The 10,345-nt window shown below is 35.8% G+C and overlaps 1 pseudogene; it reads right to left on the bottom strand.

Moving 5' to 3' along the window:
* Positions 1 to 4,890: 4,890 nt before the first annotated feature.
* The window catches only part of LOC135210132 (macoilin-2-like), a 69,310-nt pseudogene continuing 63,855 nt past the window's right edge, over positions 4,891 to 10,345 (bottom strand).

The raw sequence follows: 10,345 nt of genomic DNA, 5'->3' as shown, positions 1-10,345 counted from the left end.
TCTGTTTTACATCTTCTATTGTGTTGTTTAGTCCCCTCTCTTGTACTTTGTATTTCTCGTTGAGTTCCTCCCTTGTTTTCTTGCTTCTTAGCCTTTTTTCTGCCATCTCTTTCAGTTTACTCAAGTCAGATCTCATCACCCTGATTTGCTTTTCCAGGCGCCTTTTCCAAGGAGGTTGCTGTTTTGGTTTCTGTTGGGTTGGTTGTGCTGGTGGTGTTAGTGTTCGAATCCCCATCAGTTCTGCTACTAATCTTGCTCCTGCATATACCAAGTTATTTGTTACTGGTGTGTATTATGCCCATTATTTCATTGACCTCACTTGTTTTCTCCCTTAATTTCTTGGTGTTGTAGGCTTTCATGGAGGGGATCTTTGTTCTCTCTGTATCTGGCTCCATCCATTGTCTAATCTTTTCTACCCATTCCGTCCTCTCTGTTACTTCGTCGGTGTTTCTTCGTGTGTCGTTGTTTGATACCTCATCCTTTCTGTCGTCTTCTGTGGCATCGTCTCTCAGTTCGTCTTCGTGTAATTTGTTGTCGTGTGACATTTCCCTTTCCAGTTCTTCTCTTTCTGTTGGGGAGAGCCAGTTGTTTTTCTTTATGTTCCTTACTTGCTCTGCCAGCCTCTGCTCTGTTTGGGGGGTGTTATTCTTCTCATTCCAGATGTTGACCAATCTTCCTCTATGTCCTCTCCGTCGGGTTGCTTCTGATGTAGCATCTCCATATTTCCTTATTTTCTTCTCTTGTCCATTTCTTCCTTTTTGCTTCTGTAGCTCCAATCTCAGGCTGTTGATTACTGTCGTTGTGGTGATCAGTTGCTGGATGACGACCTCCAAGTACCTGACCGTCTTCCCCTTCAATTGGGTTGAATACCTGGTTGCCGGACGAAGCTCCTCTGTTGCCAGAGGTTCCATTTACGTCGTTGTCGTTTATTCCTTCATTTCTTTCCATCATTGCTGAGTTTTGCTATTTAACCCATAGCTGGACCCTACCCCATCAGGGATAGGTACTCATTTACAGCTGAGTAGACTGAGGAAATTATGGTAAAGATCCTTTCCCAAGGAATCGACGCCGAGGAGAGCGGTCACCCATCCAACGACTGACCAGCCCCAATGTTGCTTAACTTGACTTAAGTCCATTGACGACCTAACCCACTCCTCCACGGCGCCACATATTATTATTATTATTATTATTATTATTATTATTATTATTATTATTATTATTATTATTATTATTATTATTATTATTATTATTATTATTATTATTATTTTAGTACATGTATTGGATTATAAGTAAATATAATACTGTACAGTAATATTAGTAACAGCAGTCATGCAGTATCTTGTTAAAATTATAGACTGTAAATCTGATACAATACTGCTTAAATATACTAAAGCTAAAATTATAGTATAGTATTTGTTCTTCATAAATGATTAGTACGGTAAATAGTACTAAGATTGTGGCTTTTTACGTGTGGTATAGCATTCCAATTATATGACATAGCACTCTGGCATTTCAGTTTGGTATTGATTTATTGATGTTCACTTAGGTTTACGTCACCTTGACACGCAAAGCAGCTCTGTGTTATTGTCTGGCTGGTTTGGAATAAGTGACATGTACATATTGAGCTATGTACTATATTGTATTTTGTTGCACGGGTGTATTTTACTTTGTACAAAAACTTTTTTGTTTTTTAATTGACAACAATTGAAACTTTCCTATATTGTATTCGTACTTTCAAAAGCTAATTAATGTGATATTCACGGTAAAGATATTTGCTATAGATAAAGGAATATGACACAAGACCCAACCCCAAATGAAGAAATGCAGGTCAAGACTAACACTTGACATATTTTACATAAATGCCAAGCTTCAGTTAGCTGTGAACCGTAAGGATCTTCATGATTTTCATGTTAAGAATGATGATATTTTTAGAAAGATTGGTTTAAAGGAAGTATAGATTATAGTTTTAAAGAATAAACCCTACAGGCCAGCCATTGAAAGCTCAAAAGTGAATCAGGGATTAGGTTGAAATACGTAATAATAATGTTGATAATGAAAATTCCATACTACTTAATGATGTCAATAATACAGAAAAGTCTCATACGTGTTAGTATTTGTTTAAACTGGTTTGGTTAATGCTACTTATTCCATTCCATCATACAGTATGTACTGTTCTTAGGTATTGTCAAGGATATACTAGTTATACTGGAGAACTGATAGTGACTTATTTATTATATGTGAAAACTCACCATCAAAATTTTTAGCAGTCTGTAGGAAAGGTTAATTTTTTTTTTCTTCAAGGGTAGACATTTTTATTCAGCTATAGTTTTATACAAAAATTCAGAGAAAGTATACGATTTGCTAAGCCATAAACACAATCTGTTACTGTATTACCATTAACTGATATATCAGTTAATGTTGTCTAGTCAAGTATTATCTACAAAATTTTTTAACAATATTTACATGTACAGTAGTCAGATGACTGTGAGATACAGTATGGTACAGTAGTGTATGGATTCATAGAAAAGATATTGCACATCACATTGACCTAACAGTATATGTACTATCGTCCAATGAAGTTTACACACCTGTGTTAACCCAAGAAGCAAAGAGATCCAATTTACAATGAGAGCCCTTCTAGTGGTTTTGTGTATTATTACCAATACTCTATCCACCTGTTATTATTACAGTATTATCTTAACTATGTTAATAATTTAGTTTCATGAAAATATTGAACCTGGTTCTATTATCAAACGAATAAGGAGGACTGGCATTTTCCAGGTTAGGAACTAGTAAATCAGTCATTCCACTTCGTAAATTTCCTTGCCTTTCTCCCGAATCATTTACTATGTGTCTGGATTGGATACGACTACTCACCCTTCAGTGGTTGGAAAAATTCAATCCATTCTGTTTGAATGATGAAATTAAAACTATTCTGGGAACTTTACTTTTAGTTTTCTGGTGTAGTATTGAGGTCAGAGAATTATTTTATTCATGATAATACAGTGTAGTGTTTTTATGTTCTGGCAGGACAAAGTAATCCATATTCATAGTAACCTTCCGGACAGGATGCCCTTATTTGAACAAAGTAGACCAGATGAAAGAAAGAGAAAAACTGAATACAAGTTGTTAATGACATAATCCATGATCAGCTGCTAAGGTAAATAGATAAGTGATTAAATAAATAAGTAGAGTAAAATATGACAGATTGTTACCGCGAGTAAAGGAAGATTATGGAGCAAAGACTGATACAGGTGAAGATTAGGAGCATTGGTTGCAGATCACTGTTTGGGATAAAGCAAAACTGCCACAAAAAGTTACTGAATTGTTTCCAATGAATCAACCCAGGACTGGGAGGAAGGTTGAACAATATAAAGAGTATATGAATAATTATTGTTCTCTTAAAGAACTTCTGGTTCATATTACCTTTGTCAATGGTATGCAAAACAAAGCAAACATCACCATCATTTATCTACTAAGTTCATAGCATAGCAAGATTGTCATCATTACAGTAATCAATTTGGAGGCATGATACTCTTAAGAGTGTGCAAGAATTTGAGATTACTGTGAATAATAATGGTCTGTAAATACATATTTTGTTCAGGTGAATAGTACTTGAGGGGGTTCAAAGATGCAGCACAGTAGTATACAGAGAGGTATTTGATGTGAAAGAATGAAAAAACTGTCATGTCTCTGAGCTTTTACATTTTATTTGCCAGAGAAATGAATGAATGCGACCACGTTTTGCAAGAATAACTTCTTCACAAAGTGATGCAGCAGTTACTGCAATTTTAAAATAAGAAATCTTAAGATGTTTGGAATTGTTGATCAAGTATTACATGAAAAATATTAATAAGCTTATGAAGTAATGAATGCTTATAATTACTCTTACATTTGTTAAAATTTATGTACATTAAGTGATCACAGTACCCTTTATGGTTAACTCTACAAACTACATTTTTTTACATACTCTTGAAACTAAGACGTCACAGTGCAATTATAGTTGTCTAACCTGATTAAAGACAGTCATGCTCATGATATTATTACTGGAGAAGTTTTCCAGAAAGAAATATCAAATTTTGGCAACTGTGATTAAGCCCATTAAGAAAGATAAAAGACTTCCCTCATGGGAAACAAAACAAATTTGGGGGGGGGGCCATTAATAATCTAACAACCAATTTTGCATTATGACTTAAGGTATGATTTCTAGTGAGTATACATGTAAGAGCTGAAGGCATCCACCAGCTGAAACCTTTCCATTTGTTCAATTTGATTGTAAGATCTGAAATGTGGTTCATGGGTTATTGAAGAAAGCCTCAGGTTTTGAGCTGTTACGTGTTTCTGAAGAAACTGCTTTAAGATATAAGTGTTTTAAATCTCTGGAGATCTGTTAAAGGCAGAATGATTGAAGCCATTTCTATTTTTGGTGAGAATTTGGTTTGCTAATGATTCAGAAGTATAGGATGGGATGCTTAATTATTTTTATTACTGTACCTAGTTTTTATTTATGTGTTATTTTTAGTTCTGTAGTTGCATGGCTTATCCATATTTTATAGTAATGGGAATTGTAGTTAAATTGTCTTCTTTCTTGGTGTATGTATTTCATGTTTAAAAGGGCATCTTTGATTCAAGTAAGTTGAGTGCAGAGATTACAGTAGAAAACCATTTACAGTATAGTATTGTGTTTTATAGTACATAGTCCTTTGTTCCACAACAGTAACACTATTCAAGTTTGGCATCACATCATATGTTAAGTTATGTTGGAGTGGAAATTGGATATGTTTAGTCCTTTCCTTTCATAAGTCACTAGTAACTGAAGGACATCTGTGTCATCATATTGCACATCACTTCACTGTTTCTCCAGTAGCACCAGGCATAGAATACAACATGACAATATAATCGTTTAATTCGTGAAGATTACATATAGTACAGTAAGAGTAGTACAAGAAGGGAAATGTTTTCTTGCGTTTTTGTCATATTTTCACAGTTCATGAATTATTGCTGCTCACAACATTGATATTAGTGGACTTCAAATTCTCATCTCAGCTTTATGTTTTGTGTATTCAAAACCTAAACGAGATAAGAATCCATTTTCCAGCTCTCCAGCAAGGTTTTAAGAACAAGGTGATCAAATTTCACTCAGAACTTACAGCAAAAGTGCACATTTGATGTTTAACGCATTGTACATTTTTGCACGTACGGTTGATGACATTTCCAAAACCACCACATGTTAATTGCTTTACTTTTTTTTTTATTAACAGTCTGCTTCTCTTTGAATATAAAAAACATAAATAAAAGCTCCACTAATAATTTAGAATTTATTCATAAGCAAAGCAATTTAAACATATGGATTTCATTTTTCCAAAAATGAAAGCGATGTTGAAAGAGACTGGAAAGCTGAAAGGAAAATCATTCAGCCATTGAATAACTCGAAAAGAATCTGAAGTATTGTCTTGCTCGATAGTTGCTGTTGATGCAATTTTAATTATCTTGCAACAGTTTGTTCGTCTATCAAATATACAGCAGTACGTTTTTTTAAATCATTATTTATGATATAGTACGTATTTTCTTGAGAGTTCAGATTTTTCAAGATTCATTGCCATTCCCCTTATTGATCACTTAAGGGCAATTTATGCTAAACAGTTTCACATTTCCTGAGATACAACTTTTTCAGCAATCACAGAAAAGTAAGGAAAATATTTGCTGTATATTAAAATGACAAGTATTTGGTAATATGTAATCTGGTTTTTACTGCTGTTTTTGAATGATTGTACAGAAAAATCTTCTAAATCAAACTAAAGACTTAGGAAATTAGTGTTTTCTGTAAGGAATGAATATTGTTTTGCAAATTTATAGTTTTGACATTTCACAGTAGGAATAGTTCACTGTTTTGCTGGCTAATTATTTATCGTCACATAAATTGGAGTGATATTTTCTTATTTTCTGTGCAGGTAAAGTTCCCTTGTCAGTGATTCCTGGAGCCCCGATGGGGGATGAATGAGAGCAAGACTGGAGCACTGTGCAGCTCTCTCAGCCGGTGGTTTTCTTCTTGACGATTGATGTAAGTAGTATTCAGTTGAATGTGAAGTCTCTCTCGATGCTCGCTAAGATTTGCTGCTCATTCTGGTCGTACATAAGCATAGGTTTCCCGTCTTCGTAATCGTCGCCACTGAAATGAAAAGTGAGGGATCAGGTGAGAGCATTTTGATTTCTTTTTATAATTTTTCAATGAAAAACTTTGTTTAAGAAGACTGAATACTATTTTGAGTCCTGGAACTCTTAATGCCTTACAGGCAGTCCCCAGGTTACGACGGTCTTGGCTTACAACGTTCCGAGGTTACGACGCTTTTCAATTATATTCATCAGACATTATTTCCAGGGCTACGACGCATGTTCCAGGGTTACGACGCCTACAACGCTCATCTGGCAGATCAAATATGACAACAAAAATGCAAAATAATCAATATTTGAAGGTTTTTTTGATGAAAAATGCCATAAGAATGCAGTTTACATAGTTTTCAATGCACCCAAAGCATTAAAAGTAAGGTTTTCTTAGAATTTTTGACGATGTTCCGTCTTACGACGCGTCTCAAGAACGGAACCCCCGTCGTAACCCGGGGACTGCCTGTATAGGGAGAAACATGATAATCAGTTGGAAATTCACTACATTAAGGCATTGATACCAGGGACTGAAGTGAAGCAATCTTTGGGACAAGATCATACAGTGACGTTGTTTCAAGAAAAGGAATGGAGTGATATCTGGTTGTTTTATAATTGCTGTTGCATCAAAGAAAACTAAATAGGTGATTTAGCTACTATGCAGGCTTGTTTAAAAGTCCATGTTAAGCAGAAAATCCAATACTGTGAGGACTTCTCGTCCTAGCTATTTGAAAGCACAATACAGTGAAACTACTACAAAAAGGCCCTATGTCAATAATACTTCTATTATATTTAGATATTATTTTACATGTATGACAAATGTATATTTTACAGTAACTAAAACCAAGAATTTATATCATTGTGTAAAAGTGAGAACCAAGAGAATCCATCTGACTTATGAGGTGAACTTTGTTAATCAACTGATTGAGTTACCCTTAATGGTATACGTATAAATGTCAGACCTGACCTGTGAACATTTTGGTTGAAAGTTGGGTAATTTTGCTAAATTAGAAGGAGTATATGTGCTACTGCTTTTAATTTTTGGAATATATCAGGTGCCTCATTTATTTGCTTCATGTTAAGAGTTGACCAAGTACCTGGTATTCTCAGACATTGGTCTCCGACCCAACCAGTGTATCATGACTTTGATTGCCTAGGGTTGGACTTACCTTGCATTCTCAAAAACACTTTTTTCTTATTGAACAGTACAGCAGAGGGCAGCGCTTATCCATAAAAGGTTTGACATGGAGGCAGATGACTGTGGAGAATTTACATTGTAGAGAATGCCTTAATGGATAAGAAAGACTGGTTATAGTGATGAAGTCAAGAATTGAGTGTTAGGAGTCTCTACCCCAAAGCAGGGATCAACTGCCACATTCCAACCAAAGAACCCATTTACAGTGAGTCTTATTGCCTCCCTAAACTAAAAGCTTTCAAACTTTGTCACTTCAACATGCAGGCCATGAAAGCTGAATCAACATCAAGATGAAGAATACAAATCGAAAGAGTTTTGATTTTTTTATAAACATTGTAACTTATGTTTCTTTCCCATTCATTATTTCCTGTAGGCCCTTAAGATATGTTACTCTTTGAACCATGATAAAGATAGTATTTCTGTTTACTTGCGTTTGGTACCTCCCTTGAACTGAAAAGTATGAATGTACCTTCCCCAAACCAATTTTGGTTCCCCATATTTCCTGAAAAATAGCTCTGACAGAACAAAGGAGAAGGCCTCTCCCACAGTCTTGGTATGCTAGTGACAGAAAGGCAGAGGGGCTTTTTCTTGGTAACTGGCAACTGAGTGCATTTTTGTGACAAAGTCTGTACCAAAGACAAACATGTAAAGTCCAATCTTTGGTATGTAAGTATCATGTTATTTGGGAAAGTATGCAGTTCATTGATTTTCCATGAATTGTCAGCTGTCAGAAGAAAGGATTTCTTGATCATGGAGGCTTCATAAGACCTCATGTAACCAAAGAAAGATATCATCTTGAGGCTTCTAGGTCCTTTAGAGGAACCTCCTACTCAAAGTGCTGATATTTCTATATACGTACTTCTTAATATGTCTTAAGGTGCGTCCACACGGTCGAACAATGTCCGACGGACAAACTTTGTTACCAATTAACAATTGTCTGCTGGTCTTTGCCTTGTGAGCAGAGTAAAAAACAGTGATCTACAACCTCATCTGGTACCCCTGTTTGTTGCCAGATCTGCTTTCATCGCGTCAACGCTTACGACGTCATCCTGCTTCGCCTATGATGTGGTAACAATGTTTGTCCATCGGACATTGTTCGACCGTGTGGACGCACCTTTACTGTAGTTGTGGAGTATGTATATGTACATTGTTCATTAAATTACAGAAACAATATTAAAATCATGTTCAGATCTATTTACCGAGTTCTTTCATCTTTGGTAGCATGAGTAAAGTTCTTTCATCTTTGGTAACGTGAGTAAATGTCATTGAATGTATCAGTGCATGGCGAGAGAAGACTGTAGATGGCATTTATGGCAAGGAGTCGTTCACATTTACAGGGAAGAGGCAGAGGAAAGGTCGGTTATTTCAATAAGAAATGAGAAATCAGTTTTCAGTATAAAGAATGTGGGATTTCGGTTCTATTCTAACACACACACACACTCTCTCTCTCTCTCTCTCTCTCTCTCTCTCTCTCTCTCTCTCTCTCTCTCTCTCTCTCATTATTAAAATCAGTGTAGCAGTGCACAGGTAATGTGAATAACAGAATTGGTACTCAAAATGGATGTGCCATGCAAATATCATGCAAATGTATGCACACAGAATAATCCTTAAGTACTGTTTACTACTTGACAATGAGAAAATTATGTGAAAAAGTTTGTTAGGACAGAGGAGATGGAAGCCTAATTTGGTGGAAGTGGCTCAATGCCAAGTTGTGGCTGGAAATATATATTGAATTATTACATGGTTCAAGGAAATGTTAAAGCCGATTTTAGTTATTGTTGAGAGGGAGGGCTAGAGCAAGGTTATGAGTGTAATTAAGGCAGGTGACTTTGATGATAAAAAGAGGAGAAAGGGGTTTTAATGGAGGAGTTTAAGGATATAATAAGGAAGGAGGTGATGGGGAAATGGTCTGGATTGAGGATATTGAAGCTGGAATAGAAAATTGGAATTATAATAAATTACAGAAATTAGGAGCTGAGACCTGTGCTTTTTTCAGTACAGTATGTGTTAGTAAAAATCAGTTTGATATTAGAGGCAATCCTCCGGGAATTTCCAGTCTGGCAGAGGTGCTTTTATTCTAGTGCTTCCGAGGGAGGCCTAGTCCACAGAATAGTTCTCTCCCTTGGCTGAGATGGAGAGCCAAGGGAACCAGGTTTGAGTGAGGGCTCCTGCTCTTGAGCTTCCTGCAGAAGCCAGTGGAAACCTCAGGGTTTGAGAAAGTGATGATGTTAGTTATCTCCTAAACCACCTAAACTATACCTTAATTCTTGTCATGGGCATGTTCATATATCAATACTAGTTAATTTTTTACAATGCCAATACGTAACATTTTTACCTGTATCTCCCCTGTCATTATCCATTTTAACTTGTAATTTCAGATAAGATTTTCTTGTACGGTTTATCTGCAGGTTCCTCTTTCTTTTCATTTTATTTCCCAGATATCATCTTCCTTACATTTTGATATTCTGGCCCTTTTTGTGGCTTCAGTTCAACAGCTGTTACTTCCCGTGGCATTTTTGTAACTCCATATTATTTTTAAAGCTCTGGTATCTTCTCTTGCATTTCATATTGAATGACTCCTTTCACTGGCTTCCATTTCTTCTTAAACCTTACCATTTGTATACCCTCTTTAACATTTTAGTTCTGGAAATTGTTTCTCCTCATATGGCACCTGTAAAGCAATTTTATTATCAACCATCACAAACTTGTACAGGTATAACTTACAGACTCTTTCCCTCAATCGTATAATGTACTACTTCATTTAAGATTTCACTTACACGACCTTTTCCCTTTGGCACCGCATCTTACCGTCAGTAATTAACGTGGATTTTCTGTAATTATCTTTCTTCATATCTGGTTAAGTACGTTTAAATGAATGAATTTGTGCTTCTTGAAGTTCTCTCCATATTACATCGTCGTCATCCCAGAAAGACTGAACCATTATTATGTATACCTTCCCATAGGGAGCTTCCCTTCAGCAAAGAATTCATG

This window comes from Macrobrachium nipponense, chromosome 39 (assembly GCF_015104395.2).
Source record: "Macrobrachium nipponense isolate FS-2020 chromosome 39, ASM1510439v2, whole genome shotgun sequence".
In the NCBI taxonomy this organism is placed as follows: Eukaryota; Metazoa; Arthropoda; class Malacostraca; order Decapoda; family Palaemonidae; genus Macrobrachium; species Macrobrachium nipponense.
The sequence above is the reverse complement of the archived record's forward strand: the minus strand, read 5'-3'. Positions and strand labels throughout refer to the sequence as shown.